Source organism: Aphis gossypii, chromosome 1 (genome assembly GCF_020184175.1).
Source record: "Aphis gossypii isolate Hap1 chromosome 1, ASM2018417v2, whole genome shotgun sequence".
Classification (NCBI taxonomy): Eukaryota; Metazoa; Arthropoda; class Insecta; order Hemiptera; family Aphididae; genus Aphis; species Aphis gossypii.
Genome location: NC_065530.1, coordinates 63,013,636 through 63,028,469, shown reverse-complemented (window position 1 = coordinate 63,028,469; position 14,834 = coordinate 63,013,636). Strand labels below are relative to the sequence as shown.

The window sequence follows — 14,834 nt, the reverse complement described above, 5'->3', positions numbered from 1 at the left end:
CGTCGAGTGCGTTCAGCCCGGGTCTTCAGCGGACCATCACATACCGACGTCAAGTAGTTTTAAGTTTAGTATTAAGTTGTGTCCCGAAATTGTACTCTCTGTGATCATTGCACCAGACCGGATCGATCACAGAGACCCCCCCCCCCTATAACTAAACTGCATCATCCTAATTCCCAGAGTTGTTAAATACTCCAGTCCCGTTCCTTGGTGTCGTCGCGCACATAGAGTTGCCTATCCGTGCGATTCGAGGCGTTAGGTCAAGGTTAGGTGTTAAAGTATTATTATTGCGGTCAGTACACTTATTATTGGGCGCGTACAATTACTATATTATTATTTTGCTCAAACATAATTAACTTTGTTTTATTTTTATTTTTTCCATTTCTATCGTTGTTATCGGTTTATTATTATGATTAGTAATAAAGAAAGTCTCTAAACCAACTTTTTTTTTTAGACGTCAATTATTTTATTACATATTATAAACTATTAACTTTTGGGAATTTATAAAAATTACCGTCCATAATTAAACCTAAAACCATCGTCTAATTTCTAAGAAGTTGATAAGAACTAAGTTGTTTGTATTTTAATCATTTATTTTATCAAAATGGTCGAGTTAAAAGTATTTAATATATATATTTTTTATTATTTTATTTATATAATACACAATATATGATATAATATTACATAATACTTAACATATTAAATTGGACTATAACATTTATTAAACCTACAAAAAGGAATAAAGAAAATAGTTCATTAATTATTTTAAAAAAACAACTTTCTATGTTTGTATATAAAAATTACTAAAATAAAATGTTTTTAAAGTAAACAGTATAAAACCATAAGTAACTATTTATTAATTAATGGCAATAATGATGATATTACTAATAATTATAAATATAAAAAGTATTATTTAGTTTATTTCATTAGCTATACAAACTATTATATTTATTTTTAATAATTTAAAATACTGACTTCACCGTTATTAAATTTAAATATTTTAATTGCATTATAAATTTGATTTTTAAACAAAGCATTTTATTAAAATAATTAAAGTATTATCGCCTATTACCATATCTCCTATATTAATATAATATTATACATATACTATAGAAGTATCAAACAATCACATTATATTACGATATTAAAAGAAAATAAATATGCTTTTTATAAAATACTTCGCCAAATAACATCAATTTTACAAAGTACATTTTTTATCACTTGTTATATTATTGTGTATTCAATAGGTACGTTGTATTGTTTTTCCGTTGAAGATTATCAAAATGTTTCCATACAATACATTATATTATTACAATAAAAACTTATGTATTGTAACTTTTACAATACTATTTTCATTTTTATTAAAACTTGTTGTCTGTACATTGTTTCAATTTCACTTTCACAAATTTTTGTTTAATAAACTTATCTACCTATAATCCATCCACCTTGTCATGGCTTTCCTTCAGTGGATGCCCGGTGTCCTCTTGTTAGTTCTTTCATATAACATTTCGCATAACATTTTCAATAGCCTGTAGGTATATATAATCAAAAAATTACAAACCATTATGTTAGTTGTATTAATATTGTATTAACACAGTTCATAGTTATATCACATCAATACAATATAAACTCTATTAAGTATCAGAATATTTAATTAGTGTTTGTTTTCTTATCATATTTAAAATACATTATTGAATAGTCAATTGTGGAAATGTTTGAATAGAAATTTGAACTAGATTTAAAATTAGCATAATTTAATTATCTACATTTGGTACAATTGAATCGAGGGTAATCGTGCGAGTGGTTTGAACCTAAACCATATTATCACCAATGCAAATAAGTAAATAAATAGATGGCATTGAAAATTGTTCGTATCTTGCACGCACAAATATCAACAAACGATGCCTTTACATGTACTACCCATTTTAATCTCCCTATTTAATTTACGAGAGGGTGAACTATAGATATAGGATAAAACGCGATACTATTCGATTCGTTATACCATCACCCGCATACATGCGAGTATAACAACTAGAAAACCGATAATTTAAATAAGAGCATAACAGTAAGTTAAAAAAATATATGATCGTGTGCGCGTAGCATATTTTAAACGTGTTAGAACATATAGGACGATCGGCTACAAAAAGTCACTTTTTTTGGACCTTAAAACGATCGTTTAACGTTTTCGTAAACGGCATCACATCGCGGAAACTCGCGGGAACACTAAATTATAATATTATCATGACGTTTTTTAAAAAAAAGTGTGTGATGCGATCCCGTGCACATTTTCCCGTCGCTGTAGCCGTAATATTTTGTATCCACATCCGCATGTCCGCCGCAGTGATATATTATTATAATATTATATATATTGTTGTTAACGGTCCGAAGCAAATAAAGTCGTATACACACAAGCACGCGTGGTGAATCCGAATCATGTGTTCGGAGTCGTCACGCGAATTTCCACGCTCGTAAAATTCGAATTAGGCGCACTACACACACACACTCGCACAAGTCACACGACGACGAATAATATCGGTAATACACACGAAATATCCGATTTTGCGATCACCGTGTAAAATGTGCTTGAAATCGCAGTCCTACTGATGACGGCGTTATGTGCATTATATTATTATGATGATATCATTATATATATTTGTATACGCTCGTCGATGTCGTCTCTATTCGGCGCGTGTAAGCGTATACGATTTGTAACCGTCGTTTCGACTCGGACTAGAAAGAGAGAGAGAGAGAGCGATTATTATTGGTATTATTTATGTATATACGCGTATTTTCATATTTTTTTTCGCGACACCCCCTAGCGCGGTGTTTGGCGACAAACGCGCGGACGGAGGATAATAACACGTTGTACCGCATCGGGTTCGGGGAGAAATCCGAATTTTGTGGGGTTCCGCGGAAACCGGTGAGTTACGCGCATATTGTAATATATTAATATATAACGTTCGTTATAATCGAAATGGTAAATACGCGAATGCGTGCACCGAATACGACTATTATAATACGAGTACACTAATGCGACTGCAACACCGGTCCTGTGCAGACGATTGTACGCACTCTCTCTATATATATACAGATATGCACAACCTGCGACGGCGGGGAAGAGGGAAAAAATTACGACGACCGTTTATAATAAATCGCCGTGGGGTAGGAAATTCGATAAAATCAACGAGATTGGCCCGTTCGATTATGCCGTTTTTCCGAAAACCAGACGATCGATGCGATTTTAATAATCTATAAGGGGGCGCAAAATACTGGGGGCTCTCTCTAATGGATTCGCCGTGTAACGCTGACAGCAATAATAATAATAAAATAACAGTAGTAATAATAATAATTATTATTAATATTATAATGCACAGTGCTCCGTCGAAGAGGCTTATTATTTTTCCGGGAAGTCAGTCTGCAGTCGGATTTTAATTTCACACCAAACGAAAACCTCTGTTACGACTGTTATATAATATTAGAGGCCGTGCTCGTCGGGTCGCAATAAGTATAATGTTCATATGACGTATGTAGCATGTGTGTATAAATGTATATAATTTATTACGCGCCCGGTCGTTTTTAATGTTAATATTGTTAAATAGCGTGTAATCGAATCCATAATGATCTACAGTTCCGCACTACCGACAATAGCGTAAAAAAATTTAAAAAAAAAAAAACCACTTATTACAATAAACGCGCTAATTGTCGACAACGTGGTTTTATATATAGATTTTTCGCAAATAGGATTGAACATTTTTATAAATATAATAACGCGGTGTAGTGAGTTAGAATATGCTATATATTATGCGGACAATAATAATTCCACCAAAAGATTTTTCCAAAAATACATTAATCTGTGTGATTTAGTACGCGCACGAGTTTATTTAAAAATTTTAAATATATTGTATCGTGTCACTTTATAATATTCGGGACAAATCATCAATATAAACCTACCTACCTGTATTAATAATATGAACAAATATGAACGAAAACTAATCAAATCGTTAAGACGACGAACATAATACCGTAATTTTTCTTATCGTCGTCGTATCTACATCGAATACGAGCTCGAGCTGAAAAATAAAACTAAATCCGATCTGTATGGACGTTACATTACACGATTACAGTAACCAACCACCGCGTTTAAACTGTAACAGTTCGTGGATCCATTAAAAATCTATCATGCCGTCGTTTTAAATAGCAACAATACTATACGCGCGTAACATCACGCGTCCGTCGTCTAATGATGTTTTACTGATGCATGAAACGCGATCTTGTCACCGTCGTGACACAATGGGGATTTTGGCCTTTTAAAAGATTAAAAGCCTTTACCGGGGGATTACATACGCCGGGATTTTTTTTTTTTCGTTATCGTTTAGATCGCGCCTCGCAACCCTTTGGGCGGTAATATTACACATTATAATGTACGAACGCGACACTATAATATGGAAGTGAAAGAGGAAGTGGCGGACACGGCAAAAACGCACTGAGTAATAACGGTGTAACAATACGTAATATGTTATATATTAATATACGATATACGATAACACGATAATCGTACAAAACCAACGAGTTACGACCCCGGAAAAAAAAAATAGATGTATTATGCCAAACGGCGAACTACGGCTGTGTAGGGAGAACCACGTGGAGGTTTGAATCTGTACGAAATTATATAAAACATAATAATATTATGCATAATACGCTGCACCGCGGTCGTGCTATATGCGTACAAATCATACAATAATTTACGAATAGGTAATATTATGTTGGACGTCTGACCGCGTTCTGAGGTCGGCTTGGATTTCGGACGTCCGTCTCGGTTTCACCGATGTCCCGGGGATCGGATGATTCGTTTCGGATTTTTGAAAACAAAAATATAGCACCCGGCATAATGGGCCGTGAAATGGGCACGGAGAATACGCGTAAATAGTTTCCGAACACGTCGCGTCGAGTGTTTTCGGATATATTTTTCCCCGCACTGCGCATACGCTCCGCGATATTAATATAATGATGTATACGCAAGAGAGGAATACATTTATAATTTTTTTTCTCCGTCCCGGAAATCGGCGACGCCTTTTCCGTCGACGTCGACATCCGAAAGGCCGTAAAGACCACGACGATTTAATGTTATTATTATGCTATGGGAATATACAATCTGATTATCATGTTCATTTCCGTTTCCGAAGTTTTCAGGGTACGGTTTTGTGAGTACGTATTATTGATGTATATATCGAAGAATAACATTGATTTCGGGGATAGATTCTTTACTATAGGTAAAAAAAAAAGTATACCTAAGTTATGTTATAATATAATCATTAATATTAAACAACAATCTTCAACTTATACAATTTTTTTTTATATAATATAAAGTGAAAAGTAAAATTTCTAGAAGATTATAGTATAATATTCTAAATAATACACCATTTGTATGATACTAAGTTAAACTATAATATTTGATTTTCGTATGATTTACGCGCATATTTTAGAATTTTGAGGTTATGGTTATGTGTTAATGACTACCTACTTTTTTAGTGTGGTAGCTTTCACAAGTTTCAGTAATTTTCTAAAAAATAAACATTTTCTAACATATATTCAATGTAACAGTTTTTACTGCCTCATTCTACGTACCACACATATTATGCATTCAGTTTTCGTCATTAGCCATTATATGTTTATAAAATGTATACTTAAAATTTAAATTGCATATTTTGAGTTTTATTTGAAACATTATTAAAGTATGGTACTATGGTACTATGTTTTGTATAAATATACGTATACTATAGGCACGGTTTAGTCAGGGACGAGTCAAGTAGGCCCATGAAGGATATCAACCTAACCTAACTTTAAATTTGAATGGAATTTGTAGAAATATGTTGAACATAAATGTTTTAAACTTAAAATTGATCCTCAATTTGTAAAAACATAGTAACGTTTTTATACTTGTATTATTGTTGTGCAAGCCTATAAAACATTTAGACAGGTTATTATGAGTAAAAAGCCGATTTTTAAACTTACTATATTATATACCTAAAATAAACACAAACAAATTATTCGTAAAAGATAATCTAAAAGAATTTATTATACGTATAATAAGAAATGTTTGTTTAAATTAGTTTTATGAATGTAACGGTTTTTTTTATAATCATTGCATATTATTGTACGTCAATGATAGTGCTCACACAATGCTATTTATGATCCTTCATTGTTCGGAATGGCCATCTATCATTACCTTTAATTATATGAAGGAATGGTCAATTTTCACATTATTCAGCTAAACAGCTTATGTATATGAAGCTAAAACGTGACGTGATTCAAGAAATAGCGGTAAAAAGTAATTTTATTACAATTAATAAAAAAAAAATACCATTATATACTTTTTGGTTACTATATATTAAAAAGTAATTTCCAAGAAAATTTATTTGGTAAAATAACTAATTTTTTTTATGAATATATATTTGAAAAATAAAAATGTTTATTATTATACCAACTACAAACATTTTAAATGTTTTAAAAAGAAAAAAATATAATTTTCAAGTACATATACTGCAATATAAAATTATTATAATAGATAATTAAAAATATTACGTAGTTATAAGTTTTAAATAGTTTTTGCAGATAACGTCAGTAAAAATAATCGATAAAATATTGAATATCATTTATTTTTACAGGTGTCAATATCACACATTCAACAACGTGTCATTACTGATCATGATCATAAATAATGCACATTTAATTTTTAATAATATATCTGAAACAAATAGAACTTTTTTAAAGTTCAGCACAATACAATCACTAATCAGTCATAACATAGTAATGCTATTTTCACTCAGTGTGAACGTTTCACAAATTTTAATTTTAATGATATATATACCTTACCTGTATAATATATATATATATTATATTATAATTTATAATGTAACCACCATTAATCAATTAAAAGAAAATAGTTGGTAAACAGTAGATAGATATTTCTATAAAAATTGGTAACTATTGTAATGGTTTTACCAGATGCTAATAAGACTAGGTATTAAAAAATCTCTTACTGCATAACAGTTATCAATTTTATTAAAATACAATGAAACCTATTCAAAATATTATACTATTTTTGTAGGCACTAAAACATAACAATATTAGAAAAAAAAATATTAATAATATTACCTATAATAATATTTTGTTTCCAAATAAAAAAAAATGCTATTGTAATTTGTGAAGATGACCGTGGCCCATACTATTGTTCTTGTTGTGAAGATATCATTGACCTTGAACAAATTGTCACGCCTCGGACATATTTCAATTCTCGATGAGGTTATTATATATATTTACAGCTTATACTTCATGTTACGCAATTTCTATAACAATTGATATGCATTATATTAATAATCAACATACCGTCTTTGTAGTTAATAGCTACTGTTTGTTGATTATATTGAGGAAAACTTGTTTGGACAATGACCTTTATTTTGTGGTGATAAAATTAGTTTTATGCATAATTTAGAAGAATCGGTGTAATTATTATGTAGTTATAAATTTATAATTTGTCTATTGTATTTAAAGTTTAGTGGTCACATTGTATTAAAAACACCTAAGGTATGTGGCAAATTTCCAATATTTGGTATTCGTCACTGCTGAGTTACTAGGTGACATCATTTTGTAAATTCATCAACTGCAGAGCGTTTTTGAAGTATCACTGCAGGATTTTTGCGCATAGCGTCATTTTGTAAATTACAACGTTTAATTAGGTATCAACTGTTGAAACTAATTGTGCATAACAAAGTTTAAGTACGAAAAAATTAGGTATAATGGAGTTAAAGTCACGATTATCGCGTTGATATACATTCCAAAAACGATTCTCAATAATCTGAATTTCATTAAAATTACGATAAATGATTTTTTTCTCTTTAACACTTTTCTTAGTTGTTTAGATATTTAGGTATTCTATAGAAAAAAGTGAAAAATCATTAAATATATTTTTTACCATGATAGAAATAATTGAAAAATCGACGAAGTTGTGTTCGATAAATGATGCACAGAAGTTCATCGAAGTTATTCGATTTTTTACTTCGTTAGCTATTCAATATCAGAGGGTTCGACGAATGCGAATATCGAGTTCGTATTTTTTACCAAGCACTAGACTATAATATTATAAAAGCGAGTTCAATCGCCCCGGGGCACCCGTATTTAAAACGTACCCAAGTGTACTGTTTCTTTTGTTGTATGTTTCGAATATAATTATTAAGGGTTGCTTGAGAACAAACTATATACACGTACTAGAAATTAAATCCAAGTTATGCGCAGTAGTAATTTAATTTAAGAATAAAGTTTGGTGGTAATTAATCGTCAGACGAGCGAGCGTGTCATAATTATTATAGAAAACCGATCGTTTTTGTTTTCTCGTTAACCGCTCATAAAATAATATTAAAATTTACATTCATATGCAGATTTATATTGTCAAATGATTGTAGTTTTTTAACACCTTATTTTAACAAAAATATATTGATATAATATATATACAATAATAAGCAATTAGCAATGTAACCGTATTGTCTGTATATATACTGTCATACCGAAAATATTATCTTGCATAATATTAAATTTTTATTATTATATATTGACATGAAACTAAGAACAAAAAAGCAATTTAATTAGCATGACATTTCGTTCGAACCACCTGCTTAAATTGTTTGTTTAAATTTTTAAACATTTCAATGTTTTATACACTTCAAATACCCACAATATATTACTGTTTATTAAAAATTTCTGTAGGTAAATTATATCTTTATTCATTTGTTAAGCATTTAAACATAATATTATGAAATAAGTTATTGCGTTTGCTTACAATTACAGGCAAATAACAAATATTAACACAGCATTAAATAATTTATTATTTTAATCATATGTTAAGGCGAAAAATACAATATTTCGTTCTGCTCAAATGTGTAGTGCATAGAAATAAAATAATTTTGCATTTTTTATAATAGCATTATAGTAGGTATACAATGGGTAGAAACTCTGAAAGAGAATAAATCGTTTTTCGTTTTGGCCCGCAATAGCATTAAGTTTTAAAATACGACCATCTAATGATGTAATATTATAATATTTATACAAGTAGAATATCAATTTTGACGGACCTCACAAACAGCTAACGCAAGTTAATGATGAATATATCTCGATTCAAAACGGATGATTATACGAATCAAAGTGTGAGTGTCATTTTAATCTGAAAGGCCAAGAACGTTAGCGTTCTAAACCGTATTTTATCATAAGAACGGTCGACTATTCAACAGAGTCCAATAAGATCCTCTTTATAGATCTCGGCCAGAGTTTACCGTTCGTTTGCGGTAGCGTAAATGATAAGTGATAACAATAATTTAATATAATATCTTTGTATGCAATATATGTAAATAGTCTGTTAGAATAATAATAATATGATGGTATCGACTGCGCCCGAATCCGAATCGAATTCAACGGATTGGCCGACGCGGTTTATTTGTTTTGTTCGACGCATTCGGCACAGCTTGCGTCCTCGTTTATATATACATAATAATAATAATATATACGCATACGTATATATATCACGGCCCCGCGAGCAAATCATGAGTTTGCGGGACCTGCACATTTATTATTTCTATTATTATTATTACGATTATTATTATTATCGTGAAATATGTAAGGGGTGGACGGCTTTTTTGTGTCTCCCTCCACACCCCTTGTGTACTTAACACCATGACGTATCGCGTTGTGTCTGGGCACTGCCACCCCGTCCCCCTCCCCCGTACAATACATTTTGTTTTATTCGATGCCGGTTTATTATTTGTCCCTTATATTATATTATGTATACATATAATATGTATATATATTATGCGTGAATAGAGAGACAGCAAGAGTAATAATCACGTCGTATAATATTATAATAGTATATTCGCGTTGCGATTGTTATGCGTGATGCCGTTTGCGCGTGTTGCAGTTTTACGACGACGGACGCGATCGTCGACCATCATCGTTCCATATCACACCGATCGATGATCTAAATAGACGAGGATAAAATAAACCACGAGTCACTGAATTCGTACTGCACGATGGCTAGCGAAAATAATTAAAATATATAAATGTATATATACTTTCACCGACATCGATAAATTATATTTCAGCCGGACGGTATGATGATGTTTAAAAATGTTATAATAATGGTATTATACATAATATTATACACGTACTACCTACACACCTGATGCTGCGAACGTCATAAATTGAAAATAAAATATTATTTTGAAAATAAAACATGAAAGACCGTGATCACAAGTGACACAAGCCACGTCGAATACAAAACATTGTGGTAAAATGTATGTATTGGTTCCTATATAAAACGTTTATATCAAATCATTTACAATAAACGTGCTATTGTCAGCCAGTACGGACGGTTCAGCCGGGGGGGGGGGAGGGAGCATTTTATTCGAGGCCCTATTTTACAAAAAATTTCCATTAAAAAAGTTTAGATAATCTTTTCTGTAACTAGGATAATAAAATATAATAATAGATAAAATTAAGATTATTCGGCGTTACCCATAACCTATAACTTACCATTTTTTAAAACGTTTTCTTTATGAAACTTAAATAAATAATTTTATTTCGTTTTTTGTTTTTATGTTTTTATGTATTTTAGAAATATTTAACATTGAACAGACTACTTTTCGGTTATCTTGAATGATAAAAATGTCATTTATTATGATATTATTGTGATATTGATGATAAAATATCTAAATTTATCATTTATATAACTATCACCTTTATAGTATCACTTTTTTTTTTATTAATGGGCCCCCGAAATAATTTATCCCAGATCTTGGAAATTTTTGAAACGACGATATTACAACGAGGAGATAAGTAGAAGTACACATTTTATTGGAGCTCAATCGACGGGTCAAAATTATGTCTGCTCATAATTAATATTTATTTGACATAAAATATAAAAAACAATAATAAACTATTGAATACTACGTTATTTTCACCGACTATATTACATACACAATAATCTATTGAACTATTGAAACACAAAAGTCTAAAGTTAACGTCAAAAACAATACTAGTATTAAATCAAATTATTGTACGTACACGAGACTATTGTACAGCTACAACTATATTGTGTAAACTGAATAGAGATGGAAATACATAATTATTACTTAGGTATATTTGATATTTGATTGATGTAGAATGGTGGTGTTACAAGAAACCAAGCTAAGAAAAATATTTTAAACAATACCATTCTCGATGGAGCGAAACATTAATTATCGCAGCATACGTGGTTTTTCCTTTACACACTACATGCGTTTCACATGCCGGTCTTATCCAATCAAAAACGTTACTGCGACTTTTGGGGGAGGTGGACGAATTCAAAGCGAGTTATTTTCCGAGAAATTAATATTCATATTTCGTATATTATTATTATTATTGGCGTCATGGCAATGACGTAAATCATACGCTATAAAACATATATTCGTAATTTATAAAACTGTCTAATATAAACGTTTATACGTACAATGTAGAACGCACGGCGAGGCTCGTTAATCATTTCGATGGAATCGCGGCAGTATTAATCGAGGAATAGAGGTATCCCCACCTATTTTATACGCACTACCTATAATATAACTAGTCGGTAAACATAAAAAGGTAGCTGCCGTGTGTTATATTGTATGTATACAATAATAATATGGTTTAACAATAGAAATAAAAATATATTACCCGTCGATATTGTGCAAAGAGAGACCGTTTCGTCGCGTGGAAGAAATAGCTCGGTTGAGACCTGCAGCATCAGCGAACGATTATTCGTGGCACGTCGTAACCCAAATAGAAAAAAAATAATACCTAGGAACTGACATCAATATTATTACTATATTACATCGCATACATTTTAAAATGGCATTTACTGTACCAATAAGTAACGACATTATTATCGTATAAAAAATAATGTTTATTGGTGAACAATGTTTACAGTACGTATTGGTAAAATTAGAATTTTAATGTAGGAATGAAGTCCTAAAATTATTTTTTAAAAAAAAAACCGTTTTTCGGTAGTAAAAATGTAATAATATGTTAAGCTTTCCATTTTAAGATGTTATTTTTAAATTATTGGTGTACCTACTATGTTTTACGGATTAGGTCAAAAACGTTATTTTTATTATTCGCCTTGATGCGGAAATAATTAGTTTATCAAGATATATTATTATTTATTTTCTAAAGCTACAGTTGTATTGCTATTAAATTGTATGTGTTAAAATAATATTGTAATAATACTATTATGTAGGTTTGGTTATTATAATTTTAACGTCTATTCATACTATGTGTTTAACTTCTATATAATAATTCAGAGATTCAGATTTCAGAACATTATGCGTCGACAATTGATGCGAGATGTATAGCTTACTACACGAGGCAAACACAGAAATTGTTGTGACGATTAACCCGTCTTAAATTCAGTGTTGAATCCTCCATCGGCAAAGGAGGTAATCAGGTAGAAAATGCTTCCCTTGAACTACATTCACCATCTCCTGAAAAATACAACTGTCAAAAATATAATATATTTAACGTAAAATACTCATTAGGTTTGTACCATATTTTAATAATATTACCAATGTGAAGTAAATATACAGAACTCATAAATTTTATTGTTTTCAATAAAATATATATGTATAATCTATTTTTATCAATGTTTTAAAGAAGTATTCCTACTAATTACCAAATTCGGAGTAAGGTACACTGGAGTATTGCATGAAAACAAGCGTCAAAAAGCGAAAAAGACTTAGTCCAGCAGTTTATTGAAGTGTAATCAATTTGTTGTGTAGAAAAAAAGAAGTTATATTATATTTATTTAAGAGTAAAGTATGTTTTCTAATATGTAAAATAAAATATTTATATAATATGACGTCATGTATCGAATGGCAAATTTACTGAATCGATTAAAATAATTAATAATAACAATAAAAATATTGATAATACTAAAATCTGTGACCGATATAAACAGATGTGCTGCCCAGAAAATTTGTCTGAATTCAACACCGGTCTCGACGTAACTGCAGTACCGATCGAAACACGTACCTATCGTATGCCATGCCGTCTTACGCGTACACTACATAATGTTGAAGCGTCGTTTGAAAATGTCGGTACCATATAAAGTATTGTCCATACTATTATTATACTATTCTATGCATGAATAGAAACTCAATGGTCCACATATTGAGAGACACATCGGACACCAAAATATTGACACGCTCTCACGAACGACGACGAAATGAGTGATCGAACGGGATGACGTACGCGTTTTCATGAGACTCGCAGATAGACGACGGAAATGATCGTGGCTTACTGCTCGCGTTCGCGTTGACATTCATTCTACGTCAAACCGTTTTCGAAACGTCGTATAATAATTGTCGACGAACGTAACGAGTCAATATTTTATAGAAATATATGAGTACGTTAAAAAGCTGGAACTATAGTTCCGGTCCACATCGCCAGTTTTTCGAGGGTGGTGCGTCAAAATAAGACATTTTACAACATATTAAAAATGTCTATATCGTTCATTGATTAATATTATAATTGAAAATTATTGTATTTGCGAAAAGTCTAAAACGATATACGTAGATATATTTTGAACTTTTGTAACTTTATAATATACTGGGAAAACGTTGTAAATATCGTTAATGTCAACACGATGTGTTGAAATTAGAGATTATTTTTTGTGCCGTATGAAAAGTTTAACAACTACTATTTTTATTTTATTAATACTTCGTGTTCAACTCTTATTCAATTAGAATCCGTATACGGAATAGAAGTTCCGACGAAATCGTAGTAACTATAGTAAGATAATACAACACGCTTCGCAATAGTCCGCATTCGTTATTCTATCGGATTACCTACCGCTCGTATAGGTGCGCACTGTTAGCAAGAACGATTTTGGCCAACAAACTGAGAAATATTTTATCTCCAACTTTGAAAAAGCGCTTCGGAACAATTTGCAAGCGTGAAATTAATTAAGAAACTTTACGTGGGTACCGGACCGTGGATTAAAATTATTAATACCGTCGCGTAGGTGCGGTTACATAGCTGGTAACCATTTATAACTATTTTATTAATCCACTCCGAACGTCGTCATCGTCGCGCGGATTCATACCGCGGGAAATTGCACGGAAATCGGTTTTGTTACACACATATCATAATAGATATATCACAATATGATAAGTACGCGGAATATTACAATATGGTGTAGCACACGCACGCACAACACGAGAGAACTTTATGATATTATAATAGTGTACGAATTATACATAAGTATATTATATTATATTATAATATTATATGGCTGTAATACATCACTCGTCCGCGAATGCGGCAGGATCGCCGCGTGCGCGTCTTTGTCGCGTAGGCACTCGACCGGCGCGCGCGTGAGGCGATAATAATATAATATAATGTGTTACATAATTTATTATTTAAGTGTGATCGACGGGCACATATACACTGCAGCCACGAGTACGTCGAGCGAATGTGTCGTGCGTGAAAAAAAAACCGAATAAAAAAATGTGTCGGGAAAATCGTTTAAAAAAAAAAAAACCTCCGTCGCCGTCGCCTCGTGAAAGACGCGTGCCAAAGTGTCGGGGCCACTGTGACACGATGAGTACCTACGACCGTTGTCACATCAATAAAATGTGATATAGTTATATAATGTACGAGTGTTGTATTTACGCGTATAATACCGAAGAGCGCCACTACCGCCACTGTCACTAATACGTATTACAAGCAATCAATATATATATATATATTATATTATAGGCGCACGGGCCACTTGTTAACGG

General features: G+C 31.4%; 2 long non-coding RNA genes across 4 annotated transcripts; one reads left to right on the top strand and one right to left on the bottom strand.

Moving 5' to 3' along the window:
- Nucleotides 1–1,262: 1,262 nt before the first annotated feature.
- Nucleotides 1,263–12,534, bottom strand: LOC114132021 (uncharacterized). Of its 2 annotated transcripts, none has more exons than XR_007603354.1 (4): nt 12,413–12,534; nt 11,731–11,860; nt 7,153–7,343; nt 1,263–1,526 (listed from the first exon to the last, which is right to left on the bottom strand). It is a non-coding gene; the product is annotated as an uncharacterized LOC114132021 (long non-coding RNA). The 2 variants fall into 2 exon arrangements; XR_003593038.2 differs by lacking the exon at nt 1,263–1,526 and adding an exon at nt 6,592–6,742.
- Nucleotides 11,081–13,299, top strand: LOC126549213 (uncharacterized). 2 transcript variants are annotated; one of them, XR_007603356.1, is made up of 3 exons: nt 11,081–11,598; nt 12,365–13,144; nt 13,203–13,299. It is a non-coding gene; the product is annotated as an uncharacterized LOC126549213 (long non-coding RNA). The 2 variants fall into 2 exon arrangements; XR_007603355.1 differs by lacking the exon at nt 13,203–13,299 and having other exon boundaries at nt 12,365–12,862; nt 13,010–13,107.
- The last annotated feature ends 1,535 nt before the right edge of the window (nt 13,300–14,834 follow it).